This window comes from Trichomycterus rosablanca, chromosome 7 (assembly GCF_030014385.1).
Source record: "Trichomycterus rosablanca isolate fTriRos1 chromosome 7, fTriRos1.hap1, whole genome shotgun sequence".
Taxonomy (NCBI): domain Eukaryota; kingdom Metazoa; phylum Chordata; class Actinopteri; order Siluriformes; family Trichomycteridae; genus Trichomycterus; species Trichomycterus rosablanca.
The window spans coordinates 14547498-14563324 of NC_085994.1; the positions used below are offsets into that span (position 1 = coordinate 14547498).

Here is a 15827-nt window from a genome sequence, read left to right on the forward strand (position 1 = left end):
TTATATTCCTAATGGGACACATGCTTATAAATTTAATAGCATCATAAGCTAAGGTAAGCAGTGGTTATGATTTTTTTTTTGCTTTGTTTTGGATTTGAAAACATGACATATCAGTTTAAGCTTTTAACTGGTACCTTCTTGTTATGGAAATTACATTAATTTGCAGAATGACTAGGAAAGTAAAGGTGGTAAGTAAAACGTCAAAATACAGTCGCTAATCTGTTGTTGTTTTTTTTATCTTAACTTACATATTATTTGTTTATTTCTACGCTACATTTCCAATATATTTTTTTTGTGTGTTTTGTGTATATTATATTGACTCGTGACTTGACTTGGACTCTAGCCTAAGGACAGGATGCGATGTTAATCCTGTGTCTGTGGAGGAAGTAGTCATGGTACTTGAGAGAAATAGCAAGCTGAGATGTCAACTCATTCAAGACCAAACACATTAGTTTGGTTCCTACTTTACACTTCAGATAAGAGATTAGAGAGGCACACTCCAATCTACTGGCTGGTCAAGACATACCCTGGGAACCCTTGATGAACCATTTTACAATATCTGGGAATCCCTAGAAGCTATTGTGTGCTCGAGTCATAACATCAAAAGTCTGCTTAAGTATAACATCCAATCCATGCCAATCCATTGCAGGGCCTAAGCGATCGATTAAGTCTTTATGTAGATGCCTGACTGGATGACAGCACTGCAGTATCCCAGCAGAAGTGAGTTGGTGTACCAACCAATTGCCTGTGCTGTACAATTACTGCATTTTCATTTGACAAGCATTTCCAGGGATGTGTTTAGCCCAACATGACCCAGCTAAGAATAAATCACTCACTAAATACAAATGAATCCATGTCAGTTTCATGAAATAGCTTTATAAGGTGTGGAATTATGTGGAATTTCCTTCACTTCACCTTAGATTCCCACGCCAAAACAGACCCATAAAATTATTTCTCCTACCAAACTTTACTGCTAGCACATTTAGTGAGAGAGTACATTTAGCCATGCATACTTTTATATTGTGTTCACACTCAGTAGTTTATTAGTTGAGCTTTCCTTGCTCCTAGACTTTTCCACCTTGCAGCTTGTACCTTTTTCAGTTGACAAAGCTGATTTTAATGACTTGCTGGAAAGGTGCCATTATATCACTGTGCCATTTTGAAAGTAAATTAACTCATAATTATGACCTTATGCCACTACCAATGTTGGTACAGCTGTAATTCAACATCTCCTAAACTTGAAATCTTTGAAACTCGACGCCCTTGGTCAAGAAATCTGTACCCTTAAACTTGACGTTTACCTTAAACTTATCTTAAACATGTATGTGGCTGTCGCTTTGTTCAGCGATTGGCTTGAGCGGTGCGGTAAAAAGTCATCACAGTGCGAATATGAGACGAATCTGCATTTGTGTGTAATAACCATCAAATACACTCTGAAAGCTCCACATGTATCTGTGTTAGCTGGATTTTTCTCCTGTTTCACTTTTAAACTTGTTTTATGGCTCGGGGTCCTGAGAAATTGTGAAAATCAGCTTTTCCAAGATGGTCAAAAATGCTTATCGTTAAGGAAAGCTTAGGAAAGCTTAGTGTGACTTAATGTACAGTATTAAAAGAATGACACACATATACTAAACTTCTTTTAATTCTTTATTATTTATGATTAAACATCTCCACGATTAGGGAGAATAGGAAAACATTAAAGCAGTAAATGTGAAGAGCAGGTTTTATTGTATTTAACAGTTGTATTTTACAGTTTTTATATTATATTTATGTTATTTTCAGTGTATAAGTGTCAAAAACAACCTCATTATTTTACATTAGTCTAAAATATATGCAGTCTCACTGGACCATGAAACACATTAACAGGCTTCCCATACATCCTTATGGGAAAATACCTTGAAACTCAACACCACTCCCAGAACCAACTGATGTCGATTTTCAAGGTACCACTGTATATAGATATTTCACGGCTATAGACTGAGTATTTGATCTAGTAACTAAAAATAAAATAAAAAAACTTGGATGTGCATGGCTCAGCAAAAATATCAGCTCTGCTAATTTTGTCATAGAGCTGAATGGAATGAATTTGATTAGTTTTTCTCACCATGAATGCCAGTAACTCTGTGATTACTTACTGATATGAAAATGAGCTGATTGGATTTGAAATGTTTTCCATCTTCCTATGCCAGAGTGGCAACATACCCAAGCAATATCATCAGAATTACGGTTATTGCTCAGTCCTGTTCTGTTCTTTCTGCAGCAAGAACTGTGTAACAGATAACTGTTTGCTACTAGTGATTGGGCTGAGTAGTTGAGTAATTGAATAGAGTAAATACTTAATTAACTATTAATGCTCATTCCATATTTATTTCTGTAACTGTTTTGTGCTGATCTTGGTTGTATTGAGGCTTGTGCTTATAATATAAATGCTGGGGGCATGACAGTCATAGACCTTGGCCCCTGTTAAGTTTGATTAATCCATGATGATGAAGGTAAATATCTTGGTATTTTCTGTTTTTGGTGGTTGATGTACTGGGTGATAAGTGTATTCTGGTGAGCTGGTGGTGGAAGCTTACCCACCTGGGGGTTCTTTAGCAGCATTTGCATCAACAACTGATTTGGAATCAGCACCAGTTCTGGACTGCTTTGCTGAAATTAGAAAACGATGCATTATAGGTTTTCCTATAAATGTAAAATTCACACAAAAGCAAAAACATACAGAAAGGTGTCAAGTAAAGTTAAGTCCGACTGCTAATAAAATAACTGAAAAAATATTAAAAGTAAGTAATATTAAGCAACAAATCACTACGTTAAGCAAACGTTACCATGTAGAAGTAGTGTTTTAAATTGCCCTGATTTGTAATCGCCTCTGCTCTTCACACTGACAGAACCTGTCTGCGCTACTGAGCTCCTCGAAGCAGTCTGCCTGTTTTATATGACTCAAAAAAACAACCTTTGCTTGCGTTGCACTTGGGGGGCAGTGAGAAAATCTGGGGGGCAATAACCACTCCAGCCCACCCCTAGGACCGGCCCTGATTGGAATCATTTGTAGTCACCATTCATTGACCTTTGCACTTTAAGAATGGACATATACAGTGGTACCTTGAAACTCGATGTCAATTGGTTCTGGGAGTGGCGTTGAGTTTGAAGTATTTTTTCACATAAAGATTATGGAAAACCTGTTAATGCATTCCATGGTCCCGTGGAACTGCATATACTGTAGGCTGATGTTAAATGTTGGGGTTGTTTTTGACACGTATACACTGAAAATAACACAAATATAATATAAAAACGCGGAAATACAATTGAAAACAGTGAAAAATCAATCAAAAATACAATAAAACCTTCACTTACATTTACTTCTTTATTGTTTACTTATGCTTCTTAATCGTGGAGATCTTGATCTTGAAATACCGTATTCCTTAGCGAGTTCAGTAAGGGCACATTCACATGAGAAGCAGCAAAATAGCTTTTGCACTGCTGTGCCGTTATTTCCTATTGAGTGTTGCAGTGCACAAAGCTTAACATGACTTACTGTACTAAAACGAGCGAGGAATTTTATTAGTGGAGAGAACTTATGTGCAGTAATAATTAAGAGATTTTTTATGTTCCTATGTTGTTCTTTTAATACATAAGCTTTTTTATGATAAGCATTTTAGACTCTTAAAAAGCAGATTCATACAATTTCTCAGCTCCCTGAGTTATAACAAGTTTAAAAGTGAAACAGAAGGAAAATCCAGCTAAACACAGATACATGTGGAGCTTTCAGAGTGAATTTGATGGTTATTCCACACAAATGCAGATTCGTCTCATATTTGCACTTTGATGGTGTTTTACTGCACCGTTCAAGCCGGCAGTCACACAGACGTCAAGTTTAAGGTAAACGTCAAGTTTAAGGGTACCAATTTCTCGACGAAAGGCGTCAAGTTTCATTTTGAGATTTTAAGTTTAGGGGACGTTGAGTTGCAAGGTACCACTGTATTTAAATTGTTCACTTGCTGTCATGTGATTATTATTTGCTCTTCTTAATGTGGCGGTCGCCCCTCTATATCACGATACAAAAATGTGGCGGTCGCCCCTCTATATCACGATACAAACCCGACAACGCCACCCCTTGGTTTAGACCTAGAGCAAAGGGGAGCTCTGACTTAATGAATGCACCGACACAGATTGAAAGTACATACAAAATGTCCTTTATTACAGTTTAGAATTTTACAAGTCACTGTCAGTTTATTACTTTAAAAGAGATAGCTAAAAGTTAATTGTCTACGGGTTGGTCAGGTATCAACGAAGTTGGGGGACTAACCCAAAACACTCGGCTTAACACACGTGCATAAGAGCAAATCAAAGGAATAAAATCTATTTGGGACATCCAAATCACAGACAAGCGTTACACGACAATATTAACCACTCTGTGAACACAGCACACAAATTAATAATGCAGTTTCCCCACACTGTAGCCCTGACCAAGACCGATTATAGTTAAATATTTTAATGTTAAAATACTAATTGGTTGGAGCAGAAACGAAAACAAAAGAAAGAAAAAAACACTGAGAGAACAGCAGCTAGCACCCAATATACTGCCACCTTCCAGTCCTACACAATCACATTAAAACCAGATTAACAAAAACACTGATAAGGACATAAGCACAATTCTAAGGTAGCAGCACATAGTATGTAATTATTCATAGTACTAGCAGCAAACAGTTATTCATAGTACTAGCAGCAAACATGGTTATTCGTAGTACTAGCAGCAAACATGGTTATTCATAGTACTAGCAGCAAACAGTTATTCATAGTACTAGCAGCAAACAGTTATTCATAGTACTAGCAGCAAACAGTTATTCATAGTACTAGCAGCAAACAGTTATTCATTTTTAAGGCAAATGTCGAGCCCCAACCAGCAAATGTGTCCAAACACACACCAATGCGATGTGCAGATCTAAAACTACCCGAGTTAGAGACCGTATAATTGCTTACTAAAACACTCGCCCCACTAATCCTGCTGTAACGCAAAGGATTACCGAGCGAAAACATACGCAACCGAAATCAGCCGATTACTGAGAATACTGCATAATGGTTCTTAACATACCTCTATGTTCCTGGTCCACAACTGATGGATGAGACCGTCCCCCTGGACTCGTCCGTAAACACGCACCCCAACGCTATGGGAGTACACAAACTCAGTTAAAACCCGACCAGAGTTGACATACTATTACGCCAAACACAGATTTACACCTACCAGTGCCGCGTGGCTCACAAAATGTGCCGTCTTCTCGAACACGCTACTCCTAGCTCCCTTAGCTTAGCAGCCAGCCGGTACAAACACTCCATGGACCCCAAAGGCGCCCGCCTAAATGCCTTCCCCGAATCCTTAGGGCGGCTACCCAATTACCTGTTCCGCCCCACAACAATTAGAGCTGCATTACACCTGCTACAATACACCCCCCACAAATGAATCGACGGCCCGACGATTACACCTCATGCTCTGACCCATTGTCAGACCCAGACACCTCTGGAACAGCTGCACATGGGAGTCTATAGGGGTTAGAATGCTGACCTGCGGTTGTCCTAGTGGAACGTCGCAGGGGATTAGGTATGACTTCTGCACTTTCAGCAGCGGGTCTACGAGGCTGATCTATCTGCATGGGCTCTTCCACAAAGAGGACAATAGAGTCCCTCGATAGATCTTCCTCCGCAACTGGTGAACTAGGCACACTGGCCTCATCAGCCCCATAGGCAACCTCTCCTGCATCTTGTTGCTGCGTTTCTGGAACAGCCCTCAATTCAACCCGATGCACCTTGCGAACAGGCCCCTCTTCGTAGGCTGGCACCACTGAATAAACTACTCCAGTCCCAGTGGGAGCTCGCACTACTCGATACACTCGAGAATTCCAGTGGTCCTGAATCTTATTTCGCCCCAATGCATGATTTCTCAAATAAACCAGCTGCCCTTCTACCAACCCTGGGTCATTTACTTGGTCCTGGTTATGTTGATTCCGCTGATGCACTAGTCTCTCTGTTCTCTTCCTTACGTGTTCATGAGCCAGTCGTAGACTCTGTTGATGGCTCCGGACCCATTCCTCCTGGTTCTCCACCCTCTGTGTTGCTTCCCCGGTGCCCAACAGGAAATCCACCGGCAGCCGCGGGTGGGTGCCAAACATCAAATAGTAGGGGGTCTGCCCTGTAGTCTGATGAGAGGTTGTATTATAGGCATACGTCAGCTGAGACAAGTGGCGGGGCCAATGTTTCTTTTCAGTCAACGGCAAAGTTCTCAATAGGTCATGCAAAGTACGATTAAAGCGTTCGCACTGTCCATTCCCCTGAGGATGGTAGGGGGTAGTTCTGCTTTTCTGTATGCCATACATCGTACACAATTGCTGGATCAGTGCACTTTCAAAAGCACGACCCTGATCAGAATGAATACGAGCTGGAGGGCCAAACCTGTAAAACCACTGCTGCACCAACACCTGCGCCACAGTGCTTGCCCTCTGATCTCTAGTAGGAAACGCTTGGGTATACTTCGTAAAAATATCAGTCAAAATCAAGACATTCTCTCTGCCATCACTTGCAGATTCCAACAACGTAAAATCGATAGCCAGGATCTCGTTCGGGTAAGCAGCCCGCAACGTTCCCTGTTGGGTTCGGACTTTAGGCTGTACGGCCTTCCCCAACACACATCTTTCGCATTGTTGACACCAATGCTCAGTGTCCTGGGCCATATTCGCCCAAAAACATCGGCTCCGCAAGAGTTGAAGCGTCCTTTCGACGCCCTGATGACCATGCTCATTATGGACACTCTGCAGAACTTCCTTCTGCAGACACAAGGGCAAAAGCAACTGGTAATTCTCTGGGCCACCCCCAGAAGGCTGAGTACGTCGGTACAAAACTCCTTCTCGCTCCACCAGTCGATCCCACTGCCGAATCAGAGCCTTGCTTAGACTAGATAGAGATTCACGCTCGTCGGCCCTAGGACGCCGGCATTGTTTCCAGAATTTCCACACTGGACCAATCGCAGAATCAGTCACCTGCAGCAAACTAAGATCTCTATATGAACGCCCTGGGAAAGCAATGACTGCCCCACATTGACCCTCTAAGCCACTCGACGGCTGACTTTCAGTAGCCGATAACAGTGACGATGGAACTCCTGTGCCCACTGAAAAACGGTCAAGATATTGTCGGGACAGGGCGTCTGCATTCTGATTGCATTTCCCTGGCCGATACTTTAGTACAAAGTTAAAAGAAGCCAGCTGAGATGCCCATCGTTGCTCTACAGCCCCCAACTTTGCAGTCTGCAAATGGCTTAATGGGTTGTTGTCCGTCAAGATGGTAAAATGATTACCCAACAGATATTCTCTAAACTTTTCAGTCACCGCCCACTTTACTGCCAAAAGCTCAAGTTTCATTGAGCTATAATTCTCCATATTTCTCTCGGTAGGCCTTAGACCTCGGCTGGCAAAGGCGACCGGCCGCACCTTCCCGTCTTGTTCCTGTGACAGTACAGCACCTAGGCCACCATGACTGGCATCAACCTCTAGAATAAACGATTTACTAAAGTCTGCATATGCCAAGACTGGGGCTGAGACAAGCCGCTTTTTCAGCATTTCAAATGCCTGCTCACACTCTCCATCCCAGGCAGCCATCAAAGGGGTCTGTGGGGTCCTTCCTTTTCGTCTGGGCCCACTAAGTTTCCCAACAAGACTATGCAGTGGTGCGGCCAGCTTAGAAAAACCTTGTACAAAGCGACGGTAGTAGCTTGCGAACCCCAAGAAAGAACGCAGTTCTGCAAGATGGCACGGGCGTCTCCAATCTTTGACTACCTCGATCTTAGCAGGGTCCGTGGCTACCCCCTCTGCCGAAACCACATGACCCAAGTAGTTTACCTGGTGCTGAAAAAACTGACACTTCGACATCTTGACCTTCAGTCCCTGCTTCTGAAGCCGAGCCAACACTGTTTCAAGTCTCTCTATGTGCTGCTCTACAGTAGAAGAAAACACAATAACATCATCGAGATATAAAAGCACAGATTGATACCGGAAGTCGCCAAACATGCGCTCCATTAAGCGCTGGAAGGTTCCAGGTGCATTACAAAGCCCGAAAGGCATCCGATTAAATTCGAATAGCCCAAAGGGAGTACAAAAAGCAGTCTTAGACTTGTCCTTTTCCGCCACCGGAACCTGATTGTACCCACTTACCAAATCAAGGGTGGAAAACCACTTAGCCCCCGATAGTGCGTCTAGAGATTCATCTATCCTGGGCAAAGGGTAAGCGTCACGACGGGTCTTGGCATTCAACTGCCGGTAGTCTACACAAAGCCGAAGACTGCCATCCTTCTTTGTCACCAGGACAATTGGAGAGGAGTATGGACTGCTACTTTCTCTAATCACCTGGCTTTCTAACAACTGCTGGATATGGGCTCTCACCAGCTCATATTGGGATGGGGGAATCCGTCGATACGCCTGCCGCACAGGAACATCATCACATAATGGAATCTCATGACTAATCAAGTCCGTACACCCCAGATCCCCTTCACCCTTAGCAAAGACGCTTTCATACTTAGTAAAAAGGGCATGAACTTGTGAGGCCTGACCCTCAGTAAGACCCTTAAAATCAGTAAGGGGTTTCTCTGATAAGCTACTACCCATCGCTACACCCTGGGCGGAAACAAATGCCAGGCCCTCTTCGCTACACGGGTTTGTTCCTCCCCCTGATGTCACTGTAGCGACTTGTACTGTAGCGATTACATGATGAGGCGGAAGCCACACATCAATCTTACCGATGTTCGCAATGGGGACATACACCAAACCCTTTTGCGCACAAACCAGCGCAGATGGCACAAACAAACCATCTGGGAGCTGTCCCTCCTTAAAGCCCAAGGGCTCCAACAAGAACTCTATAGTCTCTAACTGTGGACAATTCGCAGCAACCAAAGTCAGAGTACCACTCTTAATACGAACAGCAGACTTTCCATAAACTCTAACCTTAAAGGGCTTGGGAGCATTCCTTACAGCCTCCATCTTTTCACAGTAACGCAGGGCATGCCGCACCGCTGGAGTCACCGACTGTAGCAGGGGAGACTGAAAAAGCTGGGAGCCATGTTGTTCAAAAAGGGTGTAATAACAGTCCCTAAGTACATTCATCCCCAAAATACCGGGTACTACCGCCTTATGCCCCTGCAACGTGGCATTTTCAGGGTCTTTAACAATTAATACCCCTCGCCCCGGAACACACTGCCCAAAGACCTCTACGTCCAACTCAATGTAGCCTATGTAAGGAATTTCTGACCCATTTGCTGCCTTAAGTCTTAACCATTTACAATCTTTCGCTAACAAATGTGAAAAATGTTGAGAAAAGAACCCCTCCGTAATAGTGGTGACCATCGACCCTGTGTCCACCAGACAAGGGACACACACCCCTCCCATGGACACACGCAAAACCGGGCACTTTCCAATCAACCGATCATGGGGATGAACTGAGCCAAAAACCTCCATTCCCAGAGTGTGGCTCTGCACACTGGGGACCTCTAGTTTTCCGGATGACTAGGGGACTCATTATGGGTTACATGAATGGGTAGGCTATCGTTGCCTGAAGAGGGACCAAACTGACAATACCGAGCTATATGCCCTGGTTTGTCACACTTTAAACAAATGGGTTGCCCATCAGCAGTGCGTCTAAAGCGACCACCCCTAGATGAGACGGCCGGCCTTCGGTCACCAGCGTGGGGGCCCAAACGTCTAACTAGTGTATCTAATTGGGCTTGTTGCTCCAACACCATACTCTTCAATTCAGCCAGTTCAGAGGGTTGAGCGATGGTGGCTTCACACAAAGAAGAAAAGGGAGGCTCGCTACTACGGGACAAGGTACGCTGCCCCCGGTCACGACCAGAGTGTCCCTCCTCCACCCACCGAATAGCTTCACTTCGCACGTCTAAAAGAGACGCATTGTCATTAGTACGAATAAACCTCTTAAGTTCCCTCCGTAAAGCAGGGTCCCGGACGTTTTCGCAAAACTGGTCCCGTAAAACTATCTCTGGATCACCCAGGGAATTACTTTTACACTGTTTTATCCTATCTAGTAATTCCATTAGTACATGGGAGAACTCAAACAAAGACTCCCCCTCCCGCTGCTTTCGATCAAAAAACCGTTGCTGCCAGTACACATAAGACCTAGTACACCCATATACTTCCTTTAACACTCTTATAATCTCAACAGGATTTTCTTTAACATCAGAAGACCTATATTTAATTTCATTGCGGGCTTCCCCCTCTAGATGGTCATAAAGGAACAGAGCTCTATCCGAATCCGACATATGTCTCGATCTGATACAACTCTGTACCTCCTCTGCCCATTCCTCTACAGAGAGAGCACCACCTACCGCGGAACCCGAAAACTTGGGGCATTTTCTCTCCCGGGGCAGGTAAAAGGCCTGTTCCCGACGTGCAGGCTGAGCACCACTTTCAACATTCTCCCCAGTACCTCTAGAGCTACTCGCAGACAGTCTTTCGTTTTCGCTTTGAAGACGTCCTACTTGCTCCCGTAGTCTCTGCAGCTCCTCCTCCATCGGTAGCCTTTCCGGGTGAGGTATCCTCTCTAGAATGCCAGCTGCTGTTCTCTCCTCAACAGAAATAATAATAAAAAAAAAAAAACACAAACACTAAAACTGCTCCAAGTCCCCAATAAACCTTACCATTCAAACAAACTGACAGTGACAAAATAGGAACGGTCGATCCTGCCGACAACGCCAAAATGTGGCGGTCGCCCCTCTATATCACGATACAAACCCGACAACGCCACCCCTTGGTTTAGACCTAGAGCAAAGGGGAGCTCTGACTTAATGAATGCACCGACACAGATTGAAAGTACATACAAAATGTCCTTTATTACAGTTTAGAATTTTACAAGTCACTGTCAGTTTATTACTTTAAAAGAGATAGCTAAAAGTTAATTGTCTACGGGTTGGTCAGGTATCAACGAAGTTGGGGGACTAACCCAAAACACTCGGCTTAACACACGTGCATAAGAGCAAATCAAAGGAATAAAATCTATTTGGGACATCCAAATCACAGACAAGCGTTACACGACAATATTAACCACTCTGTGAACACAGCACACAAATTAATAATGCAGTTTCCCCACACTGTAGCCCTGACCAAGACCGATTATAGTTAAATATTTTAATGTTAAAATACTAATTGGTTGGAGCAGAAACGAAAACAAAAGAAAGAAAAAAACACTGAGAGAACAGCAGCTAGCACCCAATATACTGCCACCTTCCAGTCCTACACAATCACATTAAAACCAGATTAACAAAAACACTGATAAGGACATAAGCACAATTCTAAGGTAGCAGCACATAGTATGTAATTATTCATAGTACTAGCAGCAAACAGTTATTCATAGTACTAGCAGCAAACATGGTTATTCGTAGTACTAGCAGCAAACAGTTATTCATAGTACTAGCAGCAAACAGTTATTCATAGTACTAGCAGCAAACAGTTATTCATAGTACTAGCAGCAAACAGTTATTCATTTTTAAGGCAAATGTCGAGCCCCAACCAGCAAATGTGTCCAAACACACACCAATGCGATGTGCAGATCTAAAACTACCCGAGTTAGAGACCGTATAATTGCTTACTAAAACACTCGCCCCACTAATCCTGCTGTAACGCAAAGGATTACCGAGCGAAAACATACGCAACCGAAATCAGCCGATTACTGAGAATACTGCATAATGGTTCTTAACATACCTCTATGTTCCTGGTCCACAACTGATGGATGAGACCGTCCCCCTGGACTCGTCCGTAAACACGCACCCCAACGCTATGGGAGTACACAAACTCAGTTAAAACCCGACCAGAGTTGACATACTATTACGCCAAACACAGATTTACACCTACCAGTGCCGCGTGGCTCACAAAATGTGCCGTCTTCTCGAACACGCTACTCCTAGCTCCCTTAGCTTAGCAGCCAGCCGGTACAAACACTCCATGGACCCCAAAGGCGCCCGCCTAAATGCCTTCCCCGAATCCTTAGGGCGGCTACCCAATTACCTGTTCCGCCCCACAACAATTAGAGCTGCATTACACCTGCTACATTAATAAAATGCAATGGGACCCCCCCTGGGCTTAGTGTGGCCCCCTAGTGGTTAAGAACCTCTCCTGTAGGGTATCATGCAATGTAAAAGAGACTTTTGTGTAACTGGTTAAAATTGTAAAAATGTACAGAATGAATAACACACTGTGATCAGTGGTTTGCCTGATTTGCGATTACCATAAATCGTTCCTTGACATGTGCATCATTAGTTACCTGCATGTACATGAGTGTGGCTGCCCATTGCCTTTGTTTACTGCAGCAACAGCAGGACAAGTGTAACCAAGTGTATAGTGTAAAAAAAATCCTAACACATGCACGCCAACAGCAGGAACTAACAAGGTACAGATTGACATGTGTGCACCCACTCGCCTTCAGGTTTTCCCCCCACAGGTAGGTAGCAGAGAATAACGTTGTCTGACATGGTTGCGGTAATTAATGATGAATGAACTCCTACATCACTTACAAATGATGCCTGAGCTCAGAGGAGAAAGCCTGCTCTGACTAACAAACATCCAATTTATTATCCAACTACTCCGTCTCTAGTCCTGTTGAATTCTGAATCACAGTTGGAAATGAGCCTCCAGACACTTTTCACTTACCCGTGAATGACATGGCACTATTTGAACTAGCTCACCATACCCATTCCTTTCTCCTCTCACTTCTGGAGAGATACTGAGATTACTTTTACTTTCATATTGATTTACCATTTTAAATACCGAGACTCTGCCAGATGTTCACGATTTGTTAGAACTGGTCCAATAAAGGGTTGAGAACTGTTGCTTATTAGATGTTTAATTCTGTTCCTTTTGCCAAGTGTCACTTAGATTTGGAAACATTACAGATCTTAAAAAGTGAACCCATTATAATATTAATATGAAGGAACTAATACAGCTTAACCCAAAAAAAGCAAGTTTGTTTTCTAATGGAATGTTCTAGATGAAATAGGTGAAAAATGTGGAAATCACTGTCTAAACTCTTAAATGTTGCATAACGGTAGGAGCTTGACTTAATCATTATGTTCATAAACTGTATGCATAGGAATCTTTTTATTATTCATCCAGAAATATTGGCACATGAACAAATTATTTGCATCATAAAGTAAACCTGGTCCTGTTAAGGTGAAGTACACTGACTAGGCAAAACATTATGAGCACTGACAGGTGAAGTGAATAACACTGATTATCTCTTCATCACGGCACCTGTTAGTGGGTGGGATACACATATTCGGATGTGTTAGAAGCAGAAAAAATGTGCGAGCCTAAGGATTTGAGCGAGTTTGACAAGGGCCAACTTGTGATGGCTAGACGACTGGGTCAGAGCATCTCCAAAACTGCAGCTCTTGTGGGGTGTTCCCGGTCTGCAGTGGTCAGTATCTATCAAAAGTGGTACAAGGAATGAACAGTGGTAAATCGGCGACAGGGTCATGGGCGGCCAAGGCTCACTGATGCACGTGTGAATTAAGGCTGGCCCGTGTAGAGCTACTGTAGCTCAAATTGCTGAGGAAGATAATGCTGGTTCTGATTGAAAGATGTCAGAATACACAGTGCATTGCAGTTGCAGGGCTGTTTTGGTAGCAAAAGGGGAACCAACACAATATTAGGAAGATGGTCATAATGTTATGCCTGATCGGTGTATATGTATAAAAGAGCAGTGCATTAATCATACAGACATACAGTACATGGTTTGGGAGTGGATTGTTGACAAGCTAAACAGTGGTACCTTGAAACTCAACGTCAATTGGTTCTGGGACAGGCGTTGAGTTTCAGGGTATTGTTTCACATAAGAATGTATGGGAAACCTGTTAATGTGTTTCGTGGTCCTGTGGAACTTCATATATTTTAGACATATGTAAAATAATGGGGTTGTTTTTGACACTTATACACTGAAAATAACACACATAATATAAAAACACTGAAATAAAAAGCTGATTCTTACAATTTCTCAGCACCTCGAGCTGTAACACTAGTTTAAAAGTGAAACAGATAAACACAGATACATGTGGAGCTTTCAGAGTGAATTTTGACAGTTATTCCACACAAATGCAGATTCGTCTCATATTTGCACTTTGATGATGTATTATTGCACCATTCAAGCCGAGCGCTGAACAAAACAGCTGTTCATTTTTAATTTGAAATTACAAACTGAACACATAGGGTTTAAGGGAAACGTTGAGTTTAGGGGTACAAATTTCCTGACGAAGGGTGTTGAGTTTAAAAGATTTTGAGTTTAGGGGATGTTGTTACAAGGTAGCACTGTATATGGAACCATCTCAGGGGTGTTCAAACTTTTGTTGTTGGGGGCCGTATTTAGGAAAAAAAATGCATTGATGGGCCACGGACTCTATCTATCTATCTATCTATCTATCTATCTATCTATCTATCTATCTATCTATCTATCTATCTATCTATCTATCTATCTATCTATCTATCTATCTATCTATCTATCTATCTATCTATCTATCTATCCCTACCAACCAACCAACCTACCAAGACTCAGCTAAGTTTAACACTTGTGGGAGATTGTTGACCATTTGCTCTTCACTTTATCAACTAGACAACACTTATAAAAAAATATATGTTGTGATTTGAAGAATGGTGTTCCATCACTCCAAACAGTTTCAAATCAATGTAGTAGCCAAGCCATGTTATACTGCAGCTGTTGTGTTGGCTTGAGCAGGTCTGTTCATGGCACCCATTTCATTTGTTGTTCTCTATACAGACTGCAAATATCTCCTTCTTTGTCCCTCATTATCAATGCCATACTTGTCGGAATAGTCCTTTATACCACTGACTAAACTTTGCCCAAGCCTTGGCATCTCATCCTCTGTCTTTGTCTTCGACTTACACATAGATAGGATAACACGCACAGACTTTTCCTGTCTATTGATCCGCTGCTCCCCTGACCCCTCCCCATCTTTCACACAAGGTCAGCTTCTCACTGATTCTCACTCCAGCGCAACAGAGCAAAGTGTGTGACCAGCACTCAATAAGCAGGCAGAGTAATTCAACCTCTTGATAGAGAGACTCTGAGAGAGCCGGGGTGGGTGGATAAAAGATTAAAAAAGGGAATATCTGCTGTGTGCAGGACACGGGAAGGACAGACATCAAAAAAGCTTGAACAAACATGTCCTCCAGATTCACTCTGCAGTCAGGACTGACATGGGCAAATGAGATGTCAGGGGTCAACAAAGGAGATTTGTCCCTGATATGAGCCTTTCACTATACTCTTACTGAATTAATAGAGAGGGGGCACAGAAAATGAAGTGAGTGAGAAAAAGAGACAGCCCAAGAGAAAGTAAAGGACAGGTAGTTTTTGCACTTGGTCCATAAACTCCTGTTGTCAACTAGGATTAATTCCGGGCTTGTTTAAAGAATATTATGATTATTGTAGATTTTTTTTAATGTATTTTTTTTCTCAAATAGGAAATTTATGTAAACCTCATCATTGTTATTTTTAATTAATTTAATTAATTAATTAATTTTGTATATTTGTGTTGGGTTTGTTTTCTTACCTGGTATGCTTTACCATATTGATTCATTCATTCATTCAGTGTTTTCCCAATGCTTCATTCTATTCAGGGTTGGGTTGGGTCCAAATCATTGGGTGAAAGGCAGGAAATACCCCGGACAGGTCGCCAATCCATCACAGGGCAAACACATTTATACACACACACACACACACACTCAAAGGGCAATTTTGTATTTCCAGTTGACCTGACTATATGAATTTGTTAA

At 42.5% G+C, this 15827-nt stretch overlaps 2 long non-coding RNA genes across 2 annotated transcripts; both read right to left on the reverse strand.

Moving 5' to 3' along the window:
- Nucleotides 1-4547: 4547 nt before the first annotated feature.
- On the reverse strand, nt 4548-5312 carry LOC134317703 (uncharacterized). Its single transcript, XR_010013260.1, has 3 exons — nt 5243-5312; nt 5093-5165; nt 4548-4596 (listed from the first exon to the last, which is right to left on the reverse strand). It is a non-coding gene; the product is annotated as an uncharacterized LOC134317703 (long non-coding RNA).
- A 5918-nt stretch (nt 5313-11230) lies between these two features.
- LOC134317704 (uncharacterized) lies at nt 11231-11967 on the reverse strand. The gene is made up of 3 exons (XR_010013261.1): nt 11898-11967; nt 11748-11820; nt 11231-11279 (listed from the first exon to the last, which is right to left on the reverse strand). It is a non-coding gene; the product is annotated as an uncharacterized LOC134317704 (long non-coding RNA).
- Nucleotides 11968-15827: the final 3860 nt, after the last annotated feature.